Here is a 22714-nt window from a genome sequence, read left to right on the forward strand (position 1 = left end):
TCCTCATTTGTACAATCTGTGCCTGTCCCAACACTCCAGGGATGTAAAGAATGAATGAAATAATTTAGAAAGCATTTTGTAAGTAAAGTGCCGTTGAATAAATTTGAGCTTTTATTATTTTAAGATACCAAATCAGAGCTTCATAAGAAGAATATAAAAATGTCCTTGTAAATATATCTGTTTTTCTCTTTCAGAAAATGAATAAATCTGCTTTAGGCTTGAATTTCTCTTTTTTTTTTTTTCAGAGACTACAGACAAGCATTTGAGGAATAAGATTCTGCTGTCAGTAATGAGAGTAGCAGCATGGTGTTGGAAGAAAACACATGACCTGTTAGGAGATTTGCGTTCAAATCCCGATTTGATTGATAAAGCAGTTGTATGACCTTAAGGGAGAACCTTCCCTAGGCTCATTTCCCGCTCTGTAAAATGAGAGGTTTGGAATAGATGACGGTTTAGTCCCCTTCCAACTTTTAGGACCTAAGGAGTCTGTCCTGTAGTGGAAGGAGCCCTAGATTTGTATTCAGAAGACCCGGATTTGAATCCTGACTTTGCCACTTTCGATCTGAGTGACTTCAGATGAAAAACTTCCCCCACTTGGGACCCAGCCAAACAATAAGGGTGAAGCAGGTGATTTTAAAGGCCTCTTCTTCCCATTTCTTCACATTCTGTGATTGCTGATACCCATCCTCCTCAGCATCATGTTGGGTTTGTTAAATCAGCCTGAATATATGCACAGATTTGCCCTCTGGGAATATTTGATAGGAGGCTGGGGTTGGCCGAGCAGGCAAAGGGGAGTATTTAGTTGCACATGACTGCTGACTTAGGCATCTCAGCTCACTCAGTGGACCCTGGTGAATTGAACTCCGGCCACCCCAGGCCTCCTGTGACCGGGGCTGCCGTATACTATACATTGGTTTGGTGTGAGTGCAGAGGTAATTGCAATATATTGAAGTTTGGTATTGTAATAAAAATCGAGACCATTAAGGATACCATTTCTGTCATTAGTATTTAGGGGTGGTGTGTTGCAGCTTTTTAGTGCTCATAAAGCTGTCTCTGCCTGCAGATAAGTCATGGCATTGATATAAATTTAAAGGGTTAGAAATCCGTAAGTCATAAAATATAGATAGTAAATAGGAAGAGAACACCATGGACAGGGACTGTTCTATTAGGCATGCAAATGCTTATGGATTTGCATGTCTAGTGCCAGAAGTTGCATAATGAAGAGCACGTTCATATTGCAGACAGACTTCATTAAATAGAACATTGGAAACAAAGTCCATTGAGCTTAAAGGGTAGAGTGTTAACATGCTAAAGGAGGAGGTTTTAAATGACTCATAGACCTTCTGGACACATTCATTTTCATAATCTTTCTTCTACCTAATTTCTCTAATGAACAGATCTCACTATGTCACTCTCCTGTGATATTCAGTGACTCCCTATTTCCTGCAGGATGATCTGACTCCAATATAAATTTTAAACTTACTTCATTCAAACCCTCTTCATTTTAGGTAAAATGCACAGTTAGCTGTTCCATGATCTTATACTGGCCTTCATAACTATACAATAAAGAACACTGTCCTGCATGCCTGAGATGTACTCCCTTCTTTTTTTTTTGGAGGGGGGAAGGCAGGACAATTGGGATTAAGTGACTTGTCCAAAGTCACACAGGTAGTAAGTGTGTCAAGTGTCTGAGGTGGGATTTGAACTCAAATCCTCCTGACTCCAGGGTTCATGCTCTATTCACTGCACCACCTAGCTGCCCCCTCCCTTTAAAAAAAAAATCACCCTTTGTCAAAATCCTTCTCTTCCTTTAAGGCTCAGCTCAAAGGCTGCGTCTTCCATGAAATCTTCTATGATTTCTCCAGCTGAAACAGCATCCCCTCTAATATTTTAAGAGCATTTTGTTTGAATCTTTCCTTTGTCTCATTATACTTTAATCTCATTTTACCCTTACCTAAGAAAATGCTTCCGAATAGGCTGGAAACTCCTTGATGGGAGGGATGTTATTTCTTTTAAATCTTTGTATCTTCAGTGTCTAGAATACAGCAGGCACTAACATGTATGTTAAATTGAATTTCTTCACTCTTCTCTTTAATAATTGTCTCTGTGGAGCCAACAACAAATATTACTAGAATCAGAAGCTGTTACTTAGGTATCCAACTTGATTCAATTAAACAAACATTTATTAGTCACTTAAAATGTGCAAAAGGGGAAAGGAACAAGTAATTATTAGGTACCAATTAGGAGTCCATTGCAACTGTTCAAGTGGGAGGCACTGAATGCCTGAAGTAAAGTGGTGGCTGTGTAAGTAATGAGAAGGCAACTGATGGGAGAGATTTTGTGGAGACAGAAATGTTGGGTTTTGGTAATTTATTGGAGGTACATGGTGAGGAAAAGTGAGAAGTCAAAGATAATACCAACGTTGTGAACTTGGGAAACTGTAAGGATGGTAGTACTCTTAATGGAAATAGAGATGTTTATGGAAGAGGGATGAGGAAGGAGGTGGAGTCGGCGAGTCTTGTTTTGGATATATTTAGTTTGAAATATCTTTGGGACATTTGGGTTGAAATATCTAGTACATGGTAATACAGGCCTGAAGCTTGGGAGAAAGATGGAGGTGAGGTCTATAGGTGTGTCAGTCATGGGTAGAGAGATAATAATTTAGCCCATGAGCGCTGATGAGATCTACAAGGGAGAGTATCAAGAGAGAGAGAAAAGATGGGGGCCCAGAACAGAACTGCGGGGGGTAGCTCCTGAAGCTATAGGCTTGATGTAGATGACTAGCACAGAGGAGAAAGGAACAGGAAGGGAAAGGGACTGCTGCATCTGACTTACCTCTTCACATTGGGGCCACAATGGACACCTCCAGAGGAGGAGCTGGAGAGGAAAATGGAAGGATACTACCCGGGGCCCTCAGTTTATGATAGTCTTCATAGGGACTGAGATCTGGGGCTAGAAGGGACCTCAGAGATCACCTGGTCTAACCTCATTTTATAGATTAAAAAAACACAAAAGGAATTTAAGTGACTTGCCCAAATTCATACAGTTAGTAAGCCCAAGAGGTAGAATTTGAATCCAGGTTCTCTGATTGTAAAGCCCGTGTTCCATAGCTAAGTGTTGGACCTGCAGTCAGAAAGAACAGAGTTCAAATCCTGCCTCAGATACCTTTTAGCTGGACAAGTCACAACCTTCTTTAGCCTTAGTTTCCTCACATATAAAGTGAATATGATCCTAATACTTACCTCATGAGTTTGTTATGAATATCAAATGAGATAACATGCAAAGCTTTCTGCAAATCTTAAAGTGATACAGAAATGGTAGGTATCATCATTATCATCCCCACTGTACCATGCTGCCTCCTCAGACCATGGTAAGAGGAGGGAGTCTACAACTGTCTTGTAGGAGGCTGCTCCTAGGTCTGAACATGGTTACACCAAGTTCTTACTGGGACTCCTGGGTCCATACTTCAAGACAACTCTGATCTGGAGTCAGGGAAGCTTGGTCTGCAGTTCAAATATTTTATAGGGAAATATGGAGCCCCCTCCTAGTTGGGTCTGATCAGTTTCCCATTTTTGAGGTCATAGGCAAGGAAGCACCAATCATCTAGGAGAAGGGGCAGGGCAGAAGGGAGTGGGCACCAACAAACCAGAGGGGACATGGCTATGGAATAGCCAGCCTGGTGGATAAAGAGTGACTAGGCCAGAAAACCAGAGATTTTTCTGGGCTATACCAGAGAGATCATCTGCATTAATGAAATCAGAGATCCAACAAAGAAGTGAATAATGAAAACTGTCCTGGTATCAGAGGACCTTGGTTCCCAGCTCTGATGATTTCTGCCTATGGGGCCTTGGAAAAGTTCCTTTACCAACCTAGGCCTTAGTTTTCTTATTTGCAAAATGAGATTAGACTAAGCAACATTCAAGGTGTGCTCCAGGCCTACATATCTGATCACTGTGCCAGGCACAGTGTTGGGACATCTAGGTAGTGCAGTGACTAAAACACCACCCTAGAGTTACAAAGACCTGAGTTCAAATTTGACCTCAGACACTTACTAGCTGTGTGATCCTGGGCAAGTCACTTAACCCTCTTTGCTTCAGTTTCCTCATCTCTAAAATGAGCTGGAGAAGGAAATTGCAAACCTCTCCAGCATCTTTGCCAAGAAAAAACCCCAAATGGGGTCACGAAGAGTCAGACACCACTGAATAAGAACAAAGGCACAGAGGATACAAAGACAAAACTGATCTCCCAGTGACTCTGGGATTATACAACACGTTCACTAATGAGTACATACAAGGTAAGTTAGAAAAGGAAAAGACATCAGCAACTGGGGAGCCATTTAGCTTTACACAGAAGGTGGTACCTGAACAGAGCCACAAAGAAAGAGATGATACATGAGAGACAGAGAGGAGGAGGGCATGAGAGACGGCTCAGTAGATGCAGTGATTAGAGCTGGGAAGATGGACCTGGGGAATGGGTAGTCGTTTGCTCAGTATGGTTGGGCTGCAATGTAGAGTTCAGGAGAGGGAGTAATGTGTAATGAGACTGGAGGACAGATTGGAATCAGATTATGGAGGGCCTTAAAGGCCAATTTCTATTTCCCTGTAAGGGCAAGGGGAAGTCACTGAAGATTCTTGAGCTTAAGAGTGACACAGTCCAAACTATGGCTTAGTGAGATAATTTTGACAGATGTGTGGAGTTTAGTTTTAGGAGGGGAAGAAATTGTAACAAGAGACATCAGCTGGAGGACAACTACAAAAGTCTAAGGGAGAGGTAGGGTGGTGTCTGTGTAAGCAGAGACAGGCGAGTACGTGGATGTCTGGAGGTTTGGGTTCAAGCTATGACAACAATACAAGCTTGTCAAAAGATAGCTCCAGAATTTCCCATCAGAACCCCCTCTCCAAATTCCTATTCCTCCCTGGAAGTCTTTATATTCAGTTTATTCAGTTGTCAAGACCTCCAGGTTAGAATCCTAAATAACAAGGCAATTACAAATTCCTGGCCCAATCATCTCTGATTGGGATGGTGAGTCTGATGGTGAGTTGGCTCCATCATCCTTTTCTGGATCTGGAGTAGGAAAGAGATCCAAGCCAAGTAATTTTAGGACTGGAAGAGGCCTTTAGGAACCATGGAGTCACAAGTCACAGGAATTCAGGACTGGAAGGGAGAGGGAAAAGAACACACATTGATGTGGTACAATGAATGCATAGAGCACTGGCCCTAGACTCAGGAAGACCTGAGTTCAAATCCAGTCTCAGACACATACTGGTTGTGTATCTCTGGGCAAGTCCCCATACCCTCTGTGCACCTCAGCTACCTCCCAGGCTTATTCTGAGGATCAAAGGAGAATATCTATAAAGTGCTTAACACAATGTCTGGCACATAGTGAGTGCTAGCTATTATTATTATGTGGTAAGCACTCCACAAACATTGTCTCCTTTGATCCTCACAACAACCTTGGGAGGGAGGCATTATTATTATTTCAATTTTATAGTTGAGGAAACTGAGGCAGACAAAGGTTGTGACTTGCCAAATGCTTGAGGCTAAATTTGAACTCAGATCTTCTTGACTCCAGGCCCAGAACTCCATACACTGCACCCCATGGCTTCCAAGGTGGTTTTCTCACTGGGAGTTGGTTTTTTTTTTGTGCTTTTTGGAGGGCAATTGGGGTTAAGTGACTTGCCCAAGGTCACACAGCTAGTTTTTGTGTTAAGTGTCTGAGGCTGGATTTGACCTCATGTCCTCTTGACTCCAGGGCCGGTGCTCTATTCACTGCACCACCTGGCCACCCTGCCCTGTCACTGGGAGTTTTTACATCAATGAAATCACAGGTTGATTCCCTCCCCATCCTCCAAATGCACAAAACATTGTATTAGGTTCTTGGAATACAAAACAATTGGTCATTTAATAAGCCTTCATTCATTCAAGAAGCATTTATTACACACCTAGGTACCTACCATGTACTAGTGCTAGATGCTTTACAAATGTTAGAGCTTACCTTCTACCAGACGAATGACCATGTAGCCTTTGCTTGGAGACTCCCACTAAGCTGGTCCTTGCTCTCTTCTGAGTTGGCCATTCTACTTTTGGAAGTCTCCAATATTTGAAAACTTTTTCCTTAAATCAATTATATATGTGCTTCTTTGTAACTTCCATCCATTTCGGAGCTCTAAAGAGCAAGTCTGATTCTTTTTCTGTATTTTAACCTCTCTCATACTCAGAGACAGCAATGATGCTCCTCTCCCGACTCCCCATCCTTCTCTTCTCCAGGAGTGGTGTTCAGTTGTTCAGTCATGTCTGACTCTTCATTATCCTGTGGATCATAGCACACTAATACACTCCATGGAGTTTTCTTGGCAAAGATACTGGAATGGTTTGTCATTTCCTTCTTCGGTAGATTAAGGCAAACACAGGTTAAATGACTTGCCCAGGGTCACACAGCTAGTAATGTCTTGAACTCAGGTCTTCCTGACTCCAAGACAAGAACTCTATTCACTGAACAACCTAGCTGCCTCCTCCAAGAGGTGTATCCTTATTTAATTAAAAAAAAATCCTTATATGGTAAGATCTTGATGACCATCATCTGGGTCATTCTCCTAAGGCTGCTTCTCTAGTTTATTGATGTCCTTCCTAAAATATAACAACTAGAATTGGTCACACTACTACAGATGCGGTCTGACCAGGGCATAGTACTGTGGGACAATTACCTCGCTATTCTTGGATTATATTCCTTCCTTAATTCAGTGTAATTTGTTGTTAACTTTCTTTGCTTCCATATGAAACTGTTGTATCATATTAAGTTTATATAGTAATAAAAGCCTCTGATCTTTTTCAAACAAATTTCTATCAAACATGTCTCCCACATAATATACTTGCAAAATCGATCTTTTGAACCTAAATGTAAGACTTAACATTTATCCCTACTATGTTTCATTTGTTATATCTGACTCATTTGGTAGATCTTTTTAGTTCCTGATTTTGTCATTTATTTTAAGCTTATATCCCAGCTTTGTGTCATCTGCAAAATAATAATCATGCTAGTTATGTCTTTATCTAAGTCACTGGTGAAGATGTTCAATAGCATTACATTAAATACAGAGCCCTATGGCATTCAACTAGCAACCTTTTTCCAAGTTCACATTAAACCATTAATGACTTACCCTTTGAGTTCAACCATTCAACCGCTCTGGAACCCACCTTGTTATTATAGTCTAGCCTACAATCTCTCCATCTATTGAGTGTCCAAAGGAGGATAACAAGGATGGGGAAGGGCTTCGAATCCATGCCATGTGCAGGTTAATTGAAGGAACTGAGGATTTTTGGTCTAAAGAGGAGAAGACTTGGGAGACATCATTATTGCCTTCAAGTATTTGGAAGGTTGTCATGTGGAGGAAGGCTTAGCCCCACAGGGCAGAACCAAGAATGTTGGGTGAATATTGCAAAGAGGCAACTTAAGTTTCATGTCTGGAAAAGCTTCCTAGCAGTTGGTGTTGCCCCAAACTGGAATGGGATGTTTGGGAGAGCCCAAGTTTTCCTTCTTTGGAGGTCTTTATGCAGAGGATGGGTAATCACTTGTCAGGCATATTGAAGTTGAGATTATTGGGTTTTTTTTTTGAGGCAATAAGGATTAAATGATTTGCCCAGGGTCTCACAGTCAGGGAGTGTCTGAGGCAGGACTTGAACTTAGGTCCTTCTGACTCAAAGATTGGTGTTCTACCCACTGTGCCACTTAGCTGCTCTGATAGTAGGGATTCTTAGGGGAAATGGGTTGGACTAGATGGCTGCTAAGGTCCTTTCCTACCTTAATTTCTGTGATTCTATGGTCTTGTTCATAAGAATAACAAGAGAATTTGACAAATAATGCTACACTTTATCTAAAGAGATTCCCTTCATCTATGGCTTTGATGAAGCCCTGCTGGTTCTTTGTGATAATTCCTGTCTTTTCTAGAGAGATATTCGCTAGCCATTCCTATCAAAGGACATGTGCCAGGAATCAAAAGGCATGCTCAATGGTCTATAGTCTGCAGATTTCACTCTCTTCCTTTTATAAAAAGAACCACATTTGCTCTTCTCCAGAATGCTACAGTAGAATGAATATTGGATTTGGAATCAGAAGCTTTAGGCTCAAATGCTGGTTCTTCCACTTACAACCTGCAGGCAAAACTTTTAACCTCTCTGGGGCTCAGTTTTCTCATTGTAAAATAAAGGGGTTGGAATAGGTGATCTCTGCAATTCCTTCTATTTCTAAACCTGTGATCCTGTGACCCTGCAAGGTCTCCCATTATGCCCAATATTTCAAAATTGGCTCAGCAATCGCCTTCCACTTCTTTCAGGTCCCTGGGATGTAGTTCATCTGGGCTTGGTGACATGAATATGAAAGGGAGCCAAGTGCCATCTTGATATTTCCCTGGTACAGCCTCCTCATTTTACAGATGGGAAAGTGAAACTCAGAAAGGGGAGGGGATTTGTTTAAGGTAACAGCTAGTGTGTTGTAGCTGGGCCACTGCATCTGGAGGTCTAATGAGGCACTTTTATGCCTCCAAATCCAGCACTTACCATTCTGTACCATTCTGGAGAAGAGTAAATATGGCCCTAATTAAAAAAAAAAGAGTAGGAAAAGCAATACCTAGCCTCAGGCTTGGCCATTGACTAGCTATGTGACCTTGGGCAGGTCTTCTCCATAATGCAGCTTCTCATCTACAAAATAAAGAGATTGGGACTATATCAGAGGTTCTTAACCTGGGACCTGTGAACTTGTTCTTTTAAAAAAGATATTTTGATGATGGTGTTTTATTATAATTAGTTTCCTTTGCAATCTTATGTATGTTATTTCATGTATTTAAAAACGGTGCTCTGAGAAGGGATTCATAGGATTCGCCAGACTATGTTTAATGACATTCTGAGAGAGGGTCCTTCAGCTTCACCAGATGGCTAATGGGGTGCAGGACACAGACACAAAAGGTCAAAAACCTCTGGATTAGATGATATCCCAGGTCCTTTTTAGTTCTAGGTTTTTATGATTCAAACCATGTTGTAGGTAATCACATCTTATGTCTATGTAGAAGACTACAGTGATTCATAGGTTATTTATTTTTAAAGGGGAGGAATGTGGAATGTTTCCCTTTGCAGGTTTCATTTGAGTCCTTTCTGGGGTCCACGGGTGGCTTGCAGTATTGATTGGTCTGGGTGTCTGAACTGCTGGCTGCCTCTTTCGTGGGGCTCAGGGGTTCTATTTATATCTGGCTTCATGGCCAAGTCCTTTCCAACCTTTTGTTTTTCTTTGTTGTAGCTTGAAGCTCTGCCACTGTTCAGGGGGCCACCCACTGCCTCCTCTGAACAGACAATATGGCACCAAGTGGTGACTCAGGCCTTGGATCCTCCCTGCCGGGCAAAGAATGGAAGTGAAGAACACGTGAGCCCCAACCCAGTGAGCTTCAGAATTGAGAGAAAGAATACAGGGGGAAAAACACCCAAACACTAAAGAATCCTTCACAACACTTTCTCACCTGCCTCCCACTTTCCTGCTGACTATTTTCTACCTCATTCCTCCCCCAACCCATCCTAGCACACACACACACACACACACACACACACACACACACACACACACATGCACATAACCCTTGAGTGTGTTTACTGGAGACAAACAATGTCCAAGCTGGAAGGGACCTTTAAAGACCATCACGTCTAGCCCTCGCATTTTACAGGTGAGGAAACTAAGGCCCACAGAGAAGGAACAACTTGACTAAGAGCACAAAGTGAATGAATGACTGAGTACACCCTAGAAACCTGGCCTATGAACTGCTAATCTAGTGCTATTTCCAATCTGTGTGTGTGTACCTGAAGATACAACAGTTTACTCCATCACCTTTTTCAGTATACAAAGTACTTTCCTGCCAACAATGCTGTGATGTAGGGAGTATCAGAATGGTCCCTGGTGCCTCACACACTGCTTTTCATGTAGCAGGTGTTTAACAAATGTTTGTCAAGTCCCTATGTTGGAGAAAAGGAAACTGAGGCCCTGAGAGATTGTGATTTGCTCACATACCTTGTATATGGCAGAAGTAGGGCTCAGATCCAGGCTTGCTGACTCTCAGTATGTCTTTTTCCACTAACATTACATTGCTCACATGTCTTTATGTTTGTCTTCATGTGTGTAAAGAGTGCTCTGCATATCTGTGTTTGTGGAAGGCAGGTTTTGGGTATGGGCATTGAGATAGGTGTGGGTATTTGTGTGTGGATGTGGATGCACATTTAGGGAAGTACAGAAAGGTATTAATCCCAGGTTACTGTTGGCTGGCTTTGTTTGTGATAGGGCTTAGAGCTGACATCATGATTTCTTCCTAGCAATTTCCCAGGCTCTAAAGGATAAAATCCCAAGACAGGAGGAAGCAGCCTGAATCCTGCTGATGGGCTGTAAATCCCTTTTATGGGGCTTGGGGTTGCTGTTGAAGGCTTCAGACATGACTGTGGAGCCTCAGAGGTATCAATAGGACTGAACTATCACAACTTACAAGGATAGACAGGCAGGCCTCCAGGCCGTGGAGAATGGGATCTCCACTTGCCTGGAACTAGGGCAGAAATGGAAGGTCTAGGAGAGATAAAAAGAGAATGGTACCACATTTTCCCAGCTTACTTCCCGCTCTGTTCCAGTGAACCGCGTTCTGGTCTCCTCAATATGGGGATCACATGGCTGGCAAAGTGAAAAAGACCGAGCATTCAAGGCCAGAGACAATTTTTGGCAAATCCATACCTTCCCACACCCTTTTCCTTACTTCTTCTGTCCCCAGCTATTCCAGGACTCCCACTCTGGTTCTCTTTAAGGGCCTCCCCTCAGGTTCCCATGATAATCTCACCATCTAAGCCTTTCCAGTTTTCCTCATTGAAACATTTTGGTTCCATGGACCATTTCTCCTCCTAAGGTGAATAAGTGAATTTCTACCAAGGTAATAATATGTTGTAATGTTACCTCTCTCGACAATATTTACATTTTACGAAGAGCCTTATGGAGCTTCAGTGTCTTACCCCCACAAGAATGAATATAAGAATGGGAACTTTGGCTGCTGAGAAGAACCAGTAAGGGTATTTATTTGGCAGGAGTACAGTAGTCTTCAAACCACATTTTCACTTGCCCTGTTCTAGTTTCTTCCATTTCCTCCAAAACAAGACCTTAATACAATAAAGCTCAGTCATGGCCTCTTTGGCCTCCATATCTTTGCTCTCTCCTGAACTATCTTCTTTCTTTTGAAATTCCTACTTAACCCTTTATAATGGTGCAAAGGTACAGAAGCCCTGAGTTTGAGTTCTGGCTTTGCCATGATCTCTTCTATCTCTCTTGACAAGTCATTTCAACTTTCTGGAGCTGGATTAGCTTGAGGCTCTCTCATCATCCACACTAACATTATATGACTCTATATGCCACAGTTGGTGGCCCAAAGTCTCCAGGGGCCCTTGAGTGCAACCACTCCACCTCCAGAGATGCTTAAAGTGAGTTTTCAAATGTGCCTTTAAGACTGGATTTACATTTGAGTTGCTACATATTAAATGCTGATTATTAAAAACATTTTCATGGGGCTTTAACAACGATAGATTATGTATCTGTTACCTAAACCTCAGTGAAGGCTTTATTAATTCATTATTATTTTATCAACATACAATAAACTGTCCTATTAAATCTAAATTAGACAGATATTTGGGGAGTGATCATTTAAAAGGACCTCAGCTGAGTCTATCCCCAGGGAAAGACTTAATGAAGTTTCAAACAGTTAATAATCCTTGGTTCATAAATAAAGCATGAGTGCTTAAATAGCTACAAAACACTAAAATAAGATGTTGGGGTCTAGTGGGGGGAGGGAAAAAGAGAGCACCCCTGGAATTTCCCAATATGTAAACTGGTAATGTTACTTCAAAGGTTATTTATTGGACACTTGAAGGAGTCTGTCATTATAAAGTCATATTAGAGCTGGAAATAGCCTTAGAGATCCTCTGGCCCTACTTCCTCCTTTTGCAGACAAGAAAATGGAGATCCAGAGAAATTGAATAAATTTCCTAAGGGTATACAGATATTTAAGACCCTCTGCCCTCCTTCCTAAAATTACCATAGAGGTTCATATATATATACTTAAAAAACCTCTCCTTCCCAACCACAAGAAATGACACATTGTGCCGTTTAATTTGAGGGTAAGGAGGGGAGGCTGGGAACAAAGGTGGGAGGTGGGAATTCTGAACCCATTATAGAAGGAATTTGGTGATGTGTGCTAAAGCAGATCATTAAATCTCCCTTCCATGACTTATGAAAGCTTTTTGAAGGAGGTAGGTTGCATACAACCTATGAGATGTAATGAGGCCCATGGCCATTTGTCTGGGCTTTTGACTTGTGGTCCATAGCTTTTTGTACCATGCCATGCTAAAAGTTAGGGTGTACATTTCAAAAGAAAGAGGATGGGGGTGGCCAGATAGCACAGTGAGTAAGAGCGCTGGCCCCAGAGTCAGGATGACCTGGGATCGAATCTGGGCTCAGACACTTAGCACCCACCCAGAAACACCTGGCCGTGTAACCTTGAGCAAGCTACTTAATCCCAATTGCTTAGGGGTGGCCAGGTGGCTCAGCGAGTAAGAGTACAGGCCCCAGTGTCAGGATGACCTAAGATCGAATCCAGGCTCTGATACTTAGCACCACACCCAGAAATAACTGGACGTGTAACCTTGAGCAAGTTACTTAACCCCAATTGCTTAGAGAGAGAGAGAGAGAGAGAGAGAGAGAGAGAGAGAGAGAGAGAGATAGAGAGAGAGAGAGGATGGGAAATCAGGTGGGAGGAACAGCAGGAGCAAAAGCATTTAAACTACAGAGGCTATGTCTGAGTCTGGTCTGTCTTAGGCTTTGTCTTGGAGAATAGGGCAATCAAAATATGATTTGAATGATCTTATGCACCTCAAACACTCCACCCCCCCCCAATAACAGTCTCTAGAATTGGTTATCTAGACCTGTGATTTTATGCCATTGTTGGGCTTGGGATCAGGGAAGAAACAAATGAACATGTCCCAGTTTCTTAACATCAGTACATGTTGGAATAGGGAACTTTTCTAGAAGGGTCTGTTTTGTTTGCACTGGGTGAGGCTCAAATGCTCCTGTCTTTTCCCTTCTTGAAGCATTAGATCTAGGGCGGTATAGTGAAAAGAGCATTAACTTTGGAATTAGAGAATCTGGGTTTAAATTCCAGCTTGGTGAATTACCATGCATAGGATATTATGTAGGTTTTTGAATGTCTCTGGACTTGAGGTTCTCCTTCTTTGAAATGAATGCTGGACTAGATGTTCTCTGAGGTCATTTCCAGCTTAAATCTAGTCTCCTCCATACCTTCTACAGCAGAGCCTCAGGTTGTGACTGGACCTCTTCTGAACCTGCAGCCCCACCTTGAATCTATGCCAAGTCAGGAGCAGGTAGTTAAATATTAATATGGAATAACCAGAGCAGATCTGGACGTGCCATTTATAACTTTCTTTGACCATAAGTTCCTTAAACATAGGAAGTATGTCTTGGTCTCCTCCACAGCACTTTGTATAGAGCCTTATGAACACTAAGCAACATGGTGTGGCAAGAAGACTCTGGAGTCCAGGGAGAATTGGATTTGAATCCTGCTTCTCTTGTTTCCTACCTGTGTGGATTTGGGTAAGTCACTTTTCCTCTCAGAGATTTGTTTTTCTCATCTTCCAAATGAGGAGGTTAGACTAGATAATCTTTATGTTCCTTCTAGCTCTAATTTTATTTGGGATTTTCTTGGCAAAGATACTGGAGTGGTTTGTTATTTCCCTTCTCCAACTCATTTTACAGATGAGAAAACTAAGCAAACAGAGTTAAGTGACTTGCCCAGGGTTGCATAGCTCATAAGTGCCTAAGGCCAGATTTGAGCTTAGGTCTTCTAACTTAGGGAACATATACAAATGAGCACTCTATTTATTGTACCACCTTGTTGCCCTGTATACATATACATATGCATATGCATACACATTTACATAATATACACATGTACAATACATACCTATATACACGTGTATGTATTTATGTAGTTTGCTTTATTAATGTCTTTTGTCTGTATATTGCCTTTATTTTTTATTATATTCCTCCCTTCCCTACCCACTGAATCATCTCTTGTAACAAAAAATAAAGAGGGAAAAAAAAGCAGTACAATAGAACTAACCTACATATTAACTGAATCTGATAGTATATGCAGTGTTATTCCACACCCATTGTCCCCTATGTCTATAAGGAAAATATGGGGGAAGGTGACATTTTCTCATCTTTTCATCTCTACTCTGGGGTCAAAGTAGCACTTTCACATGTAACAAAGAAAAAAAAGATAAGAAAAAAACAAATTATACAATGACTGTATCTGGTAATATAGGCTACATTCCATATCCATAGTCCTTTACATTTCCAAGGAAAGGAAACCTTATATCTTAAGAGCACTAAAAAACTTTGATGAATGAATGCATGGTGTAGTAGAAAGAGAACTGAACTTTGAGTTGAAGGATTTGTGTTTGAAACCTAACTCTGCCTCTTGGTGACCTATATGACCTTGGGCAGATTACAACCTTCTCATTCTTAAAATGAAGAAGTTGATTTAAATGACCTTTAAGATCAGCTCTGGCACTAAATGCATGCTCATATAGCTTTGTCTCTATTGCTAGTCTCTCTCTCTCTCTCTCTCTCTCTCTCTCTCTCTCTCTCTTTCTCTCTCTCTCACCTCTTTTTCTCACCTCCTCTCTCTCACCTCTCTTTCCTCTCCCTTTATCTACTTTTCTCCCTCTCAGATATGAATGGAATGCAAGAAATACTTAGGGAATATATACAAATGAAAGTAACTGGTGGGGTAGGGATACTTTCAGGGAGACCTGTATATCCCCAGAAAGTGCTCCCAAATTTCCATTGGTGTTATAGTTCTGAGAACAACATAGCAAACTTGGGCTCTAATTCCTGATTATCCCTTATGGGAATATAAATGCTTCTCTCCTTATTCCCCCCCCCCCCCCCCCCCAGCGTGGCTTGATGGACCATGCGTGCTGGTGGATTGTCATAAACAAGGCCAACACAAACCTTTGACACTGAACGTATTCACGAGGTAGAACTTGCTTTGATTAATTTTCCTTTGAATGCAGCTAGTCACCGAGGCTATGCCAGAGCCTGTGTCAGAAGTCTTAGTTGCACACAAGGAAACTGAGATCGCTTTTGATGTTGTGCTGACAAAAGACCTTGGTTGCTAAGAAAACGATGCTGGAGAGTCTATACTGTATTGTCATAATGTTCTAAATTCACATTTAAATGTGAATCACTGAATACCTTTTAAATACAGTTGTTCAACAAATAGAAATAACAATTTTTTTTTCAGTAGATGATGGCAGCAGGCCCACTAATTGTTAGGAAAAGGAATGTGTCTGATGTGTGCTGAGTTTAATTTCACACATATAATTTATACTGCACAATGAAAATTACTAGGCACACACTGGGCACATTGGCACAGAGAGGCAGAGATGGGTAGCCATTCTGGTACATTTGAGAATTTCCCTTGAATTTCTCTTAAGAGATCATTAAGAGATACGGCATCGTGGGGGTAGTGTAAAGAATGTGATGCAGAGGATCAAGATGCTTGGGTTCTAGCCTTGGTTAGAACCAATTCATTGTGTGGCCTTGAGAAAATCACTTCAGTTCTGTTTCCTCTTCTGTAAAATGAGGACCAGATGTTCTCTACATCCTCTTCTAGCACTAACCTTCTAGCATCCTAGGTTGTCTGGTCCAGCTTCTGAGAAGGTTAGTATTCCTATCCACCCCTTTTCTGTATGGATGTATGTCTCTACTGGAGAAATCATTGCTCAGAAAGATTTATTGTGAGTCTACAAGACCTTCCAAAATCTTGGAAATTAGATCACACACAAACACCCAGAATGTAAGACATTACATAAACTCCATGTATTTTTCTCCTTGTGCTAGAATTTTCAGGTAATCTGCATTTGTGAAGTAAAGTCTAAGCATTTCTTATCTGTTCTAGAATCAAAGGGACCAACTAGAGGACTGGTGGGTGGGATCAATGCAGATTTCTTGGGTCTTATGACTTGGAGGACTCTTCATAAAGCTGCATGCCTCCCTCTCTCCCCTCCCCCCCCCACCCCGTCCTGAGCACACAGACACAAACATATCATGGTGTTCATCCTATTCCTTTCCTATGTAGCTAATTCCTACTGAGTTCGGGCATGACTGGCTGGTTCATAAGCCAGCCTCCCACCAAAAACCTATACTGATTTTCATCAGCCATTCACCCCAGGACTAGTGCTGCCCAAAGAGCAGGCAGCATCTGGTGCAGGGCCTGGGTAGGCCAGCAGGAATGTTTTATATTCTGAGTTAAATAGAGCAATAAGCAGGAAGTTAAGCTTTAGCACCATGAATTGAAGCTTTTCAGTCAATCAAATTAGAGTTCAATCAGTTCATTTTAATCACTCCTCCAGAGAGAAGCAAACCCACATGTTGGGGAAAATGCAGCAATTTTATTGATGGCAAGTTTAATTGTTTCATTTTTCCTTACTGTCTCTAACACTCTAGACTTTTAATCAGTGGGAGCTGAAGTTATAATGAAGGAAAGTCCACTTTTCCATAGTTCACAACTAGCTGAAAATAATTGGGCTGAGACTCCCATCCAGACACTGTAATGCCGTTGGCATTTTCTTGAAAACTACACTTAATTGCTTTGCTGATGTTGTTAAGTGGTCCTGAGGGGGATGAAGGAGGAAATCTGCCCACATATGCAGGGTAACAATACCCCAAAATGTCTTAAAAGCAGCCTCAAAGCCAATCTGACAGAGGCAAAGAGGAAAAGAAAACAGAGTAAGTTTTCTTCTGGCAGGACCCCGAGGGAACAAGCTGGTGTCGGGAAAATAAACGGTGGCTGTTTGATCAGCTTTGACATCAACATCAACATCAACATCAACATCAACATCAACATCAACAACTTTTTCCCCCAGAAATCTAAGCAGTATGGGAAGCACAGATGTTTCTCTTTTTGAGAAGGGGAGGTAGAACTCTCCCTGGTTTACAGCAGCAGGTGGCTGGCAGTAGTATCTGGCCTGGATGGCTCATACCCAGAGAACTGGAGGAATGAAAGGGACCAAGCTGCTTCAGCTCAGGAAGGAGGTAGAGGGCTTAGATTTCTGTTATGGGGAAATTCTAAAAGGGATTTACAGCTGACAAGGTGTTTTCCCCTGGGTCTAAGGAAGTCATCTAAAGGGAGTGAAGTGAGCAGCACCTAGAAGGCCTCCTTCTTCCAAAGTTTTTGAAATTAAGCTATTAGAGTGTAATTCCTTTATCATTTTTCCTACAGGTATCCTCTATAAAAATACAAATCCATATGTAAAAGGTATCATGTTAAGCACTAGAATCATAATCCAGGCAGTGCTTTGACCTTCGTGCCATATCCCTCCCACACTGTTTCCCCAATTAATTCATGGTATTAATTCTAGGTGGTTTCTATGAAAACCAACCCAGGCATCCTGGACTGTAGAGGAGCTATTTTTAGCAAATGGTGAGCTTCCTTTTCCTCCTAGGGACAACACAGGTTATGTGGAGATCAGTACCGTGGACAGTGCCCAGGAAAAATTTTTAAATCTCCCTGAGCCTATCTATGTCCATAGCACTGGATGGGATTACTTTCACTTTTCACTCCCATTTGGGCTTGGTGTAATATAATATCTTATTTATTGTATTCCCCCCCCCACTTTTTTTTTTCAGAAGAAGCATAAAATAATAGAGCCATGAACTGGAAACCTCAAGGCTTGGGCAATTCTGACTGTTGCTTGAAGTTGTTGAAGTCTTAGGCATTAGTTAAGGGGTGGGAACCAGAGATCTCAAGAGCACTTGTGGCTCTATAGGTCCTCAAGTGTGGCCTTTTGACTGAATCCAAACTTCACAGAACAAATCCCCTTAATAAAAGGATTTTTATTGTATTATTATCTGTATTGAGGGAAAGGACTGTTCTCCTCTCAATGCATCTTATGTAGTGCTTGCCACATTATATTACACATAGTGGGTACATAATAAGTGTTGCAAGTTGTTTGTTTGAAGGGATCTCAGAGATCATTTAGCACAATAAATACCTGAAGCATGTATCCTTCTATAATATTGTTACTTATAATATTGATGAAATTCCTGTTGGACTATTGTTGTCTTATTCCATCTCTTTCTTTCTGGTATAGTCAGGGCTCAGGGTTATTATCTTCACAGGTTAAGTGAACATTTGTGACTTCTAGGTAAATGCTTTCTTAAGGCATGCTTTTTTTGATGCATGCAAATGCATTGTGTGCCATATTATCACCAAGTCTGTGAGAGCCTTGGCTGACCTTGGGTACAGTGGAAAGAGAACCGGGCTGAAAGCCAGAACATGTAGATACACACTCTAGCACTTGTACCTTTTATTTTTTAAAGAAGTTGTTATTTTTGACTAACAATTGTATTTGACAAACATCAATACTACTCACTCCTTTCCCCCATTAAAAATAAATGCTTTCTCATGTAAAATAAGCATAGTTAGGGAAAACAAATCCACATATCAGCCATATCTGAAGTGGCACAGTGACTTGAGCACTGGTCTTGGATTCAAGAAGACCTCAGTTTGAATCCTTTCCCAGATACCAGCTGTGTGACCTTGGGAATGTCACTTAACCTCAGCTGTGAAATGACAAGGTTGGGCATGATATCTGTCTTTTAGATTCCTTTTAGTTCCTGTGTTCTACTGCTTTATTATTCCTGGAGAATTTGAGAAAACCATATCTTGTTACAAGAATTCTAGCTGGGAAAAAATAGTAAGGACATGTTATTCTCTCCTATCTCACCCCAATTTTGAGCAAAAGCATTAATGAAATACATGTATAGTCACATTCACATACCCAAGAAAGCACAGTTTATTTCTCATAGTGCTATCACTCTGAATTTCTCCACTTCTCATCTTCAAAGTGAGTCAAAGGTACCCAAAGAGGGATGACATTGCCACAGTGGAGATGAGCAGATGCTTTGAATTTTTGCTGAGTGGACAGTTAGGGAAATGGGTGGTGTCACATTGTGTGGGTGTCAGAGCTTGAGCAATTCTTGCCAATACCAGTGGCTGATGGAGAGTTGCCAGTTGGCTCATCTGTTTAGTATTCTTTCTTTCTTTTTTAAGACAAGGAAGGGCTGGCAGTTTTATTTTTTTAATAACTCTCTCAGAAGTCTTTTTGGTCATCACTCAGGATATGACAGGCCTTATCCATATGCATGTGGTTTATGGCTCTGTTTCCTCTCTGAATCTGACCTTTGGCTGACACAAACGAGTTCCTTCATAGTTGCAGATAGGTTGAAGAATACTCCTTCCCTCACCATAACCTCTGGCCAACTTTGAGTATCTGACATTACAGTGGGCATGGGGAAGAGGCATCCTTGTGTCCTTCCAGGTGGGAAATATGAAAGGAAATCCTATTCTTTCAAATCATTTGGTCTCTACTGTTTGAAACATCTGCTTATCTTCCAATACATATTATTAGCTGAAATGATCATGCCAACATCTGGACAGATCCATATCATCCCTGGGTCACCTTGATGGCTTCATAACTCAAGATTTAATTGTAAGCCTAACAAAGACACAACCAAGGAATGGCTTTTAGCTGACTGGGCCTCTAGTCATGGACATCTTAATTTGTGGCTATTTCTTCATGTACCTCTCAGGTAAGGAAGTTGTCATAATATATCAGGTACAATTTATTTTGATCTTGGTGGAAGTCATCCCCTACTCCCAATGCTTTCATTTTATTTCTCTTTCATTTTCTGTCATTATCTGTCAAATGATCCAAAAGCAATTTTTAATATCCTCACCTCCCACTAAGGAAGAAGGGGCTTGGCTTATTTCTACTGACCCAGGAATGATTAAATGTTTTTCAGTCAGCCACCAGCCTAGCCCATAACAAATTATCCTAAGAAGGAGATTAATTCTATTAAAATCTCTTTGAATAACAAAATGACAAGAAAATTCCCCATAGCCTCTAGAACAGAAAGTTACCCTAAAAAAGTATCCTTTTCTGGCTGGGGAGAACTTGGCTCCCCTCCACAGAATTTGCTTCCAATAAGGATTCTTTCCCCAGTAAGGATCGATCAAATCCAGTTTTGAGTTAGATGCCAGGGGGTTGGAGGGGAAAGGTGGGGAAATTCAAGGAAATGAAAAGGAATGGTCCTAATTTCCAGGAGTTTATCATCTTGTTGGGAAGAAAAGACATAAGCACACAAAACAAAACCTTAGGATCATTGAATCACAGACTGTCTGAGCTGAAAGTGAATAGTCCAACTTTTTCACTTACCTGATGAAGTATCTGTATGGATAGTAATTTGTTCAAGGTCATACAGTGAGTTTGTGGAAAAAAAAGTGGTAATAGCTCCCAAATCTCTTTGTCTTGAAGTTCAGGATTCCTTCCATTGCTCCACACTTCCTCCAGTTTAAAAAAAAGAACAACAATGCGAACCATATCATAGGGCTGTAACTATGCAGATGCTAATTCACAGGACAATGAAGAAAAAGTTCGGTAAACTTCCTCCTTTGAATCCTGTCCCTCTCCCCAATCTAAATTCAATTCTAAATTGCTTGATTTTTCTGATTAACTAAGAATTGTTTTAACCACTACTGTCAAAGATGATTCTTAAATATTGGAGTCAGTTTTCTAAGTAAATATGCTTAGTGTCCATAAAGGAAGGTTTTCCCACTAATGAAGGTCCTTATGGGGCTCAGAGTCATCATTCAAATGTCAATGTTCATCATACAGGCCTATAGATTGGGATTTAAAAGAAGGACAAGAGATTAAGTCAAATAGTCTGGCCCCAAGATATCCTCTTTCAAGGGTTCTTTTCAAAATGACAGTAATAGTGCAGTTCTACAGCCAACTCTTTAAAAAAAAAATCCTTCTTTTAAAAGTAGAATATGGAGAGAGCTTACTGGTTAATTAAGACCAGTTAAATATGGTTTACTTATTTTATTAATATGAAAGGATATAGTCAATACTAATTATCCATGCTAATGAATGGGAGTGGAGGTGAGATAATTATAAGCATGAGATAATAAATAAACCAAACAAACATTTTTACTTCCAAAGGAATCCATAATAGAATTGGCTAGTTTGTTTGCATGTATTATCTTTCTAATTTTGTATTGCATGGACTCCTAGTAAAATTAGTTTGCATTTCATGACCATGTCCCAAATGGGAGTGGAGCAGTGGAGGAAGGGTCCAGGAAGTATCATGTGTCACATGAAGTTGCTGCCAGGTTGGTCTCCTTGTTTTCTAGGTTAATTCCTTCCCCATACTTTTGCTTGTGTTGATCTCCTTTAGGAAATGTTCTCCTTGATCTTCTCCAAGTCATACATTCTTTAGGACCCAACTCAAGATCTTCCTCCTTTGCAAAGCCATCTCTGATTACTTTACTTCCTGATGACTTTCAGGGACTTTACTGAGCTCTTTGCTCTTAAAACATTAGAGCTGGCCAGAGTCTTAGAGATTCCATGTCATTCAACTTAACTCAAGAAATGTCTAAATCATTCACTATCATGTATTATTGTTTAATTGCTTCATGAATATGAATTTTGTCTCCTCAGTGAGGTCTTAAACACCTTAAAGATGGTGGAAGTCTTGTTTCTTGTCTCCTCAATACCTAAAACAGCATTGGATCTGCAAGGCATTCTTGAGGACTTGTTGAATCTAACTGAATTGAATTAGAGAGGCCAATGGCCATTCAGCTGGGTACCTGGCCTTGAAGAGATGATATAATGTTCATGGAATTCAAGTAATGTTGAATTATATTATGATATTGATATATAACCTAGTACAACAACATAAACTTTTCACTGCATTGTCACCAGGTATGGGGGAAAAAGGTTGGGAATGAAACTCCATAGGAATCTACTGTAAGAAAGTAGAATGTCTTCTCTTTAATAGGTGGTAATATTGTAGTGGGGGGGGGAATGGTAGAGGGGAGATCATTCCTTTGAATAAGAGATAAAGGAGGCAAGCTTATTGTAAAACTAGCATTTTTCTATGGAATTAATCTAACTTTCTTGAGGAAATTTTACTTATTCTGGATGAATTATTCTAATGATTCAATAATTTTTACCAAATGAAAGAAAACCCTATTATGGAAAGGAAATTAACTGAAGGTAATAGAGTCCTCAGTACAGGTCCTTGTAGTGATCAGATTCACTGTGGATATTTATGATTTTATCACATATGAATTTGGAGCTTAAATGTGAGGTTTTCTTTTAAAAAAACATTGTATTCACTGGAAACTGCAAAAATAATTATGAATAATGCTTTAAATATTATCTTTTGATGTTAACTGAGTGCTAATGATATAGGAGGTAATGATAGTAAAATATTCTGGCCTCTGAATAGCAGAGGGAACATTATTAGAATACAATGAAATCATTGTTGGTGATATTCATATAAATATGAAGGTTCATTGCCAGGAAAATTAGAAAATGAGTTTGGTGTTTGTTCGATTAGGCTCACAGGAAAAAAAAATCCACCAACCTGTTTCTGTTGATTCTTTGCTTGGTCTCTGTTTGCTACAGAGATGAATACCGGGCTGATGGTGCATTGGCGGCTTGAAAAATGTACTTGGGATTTACTTTACATTCAAGATAAAAGGTGTCTTTTATTTTACATTTA

This window comes from Petaurus breviceps, unplaced genomic scaffold (genome assembly GCF_028583685.1).
Source record: "Petaurus breviceps papuanus isolate PSGF00001 unplaced genomic scaffold, PetGlider_PUasm1.0 171, whole genome shotgun sequence".
Lineage (NCBI taxonomy): Eukaryota > Metazoa > Chordata > Mammalia > Diprotodontia > Petauridae > Petaurus > Petaurus breviceps.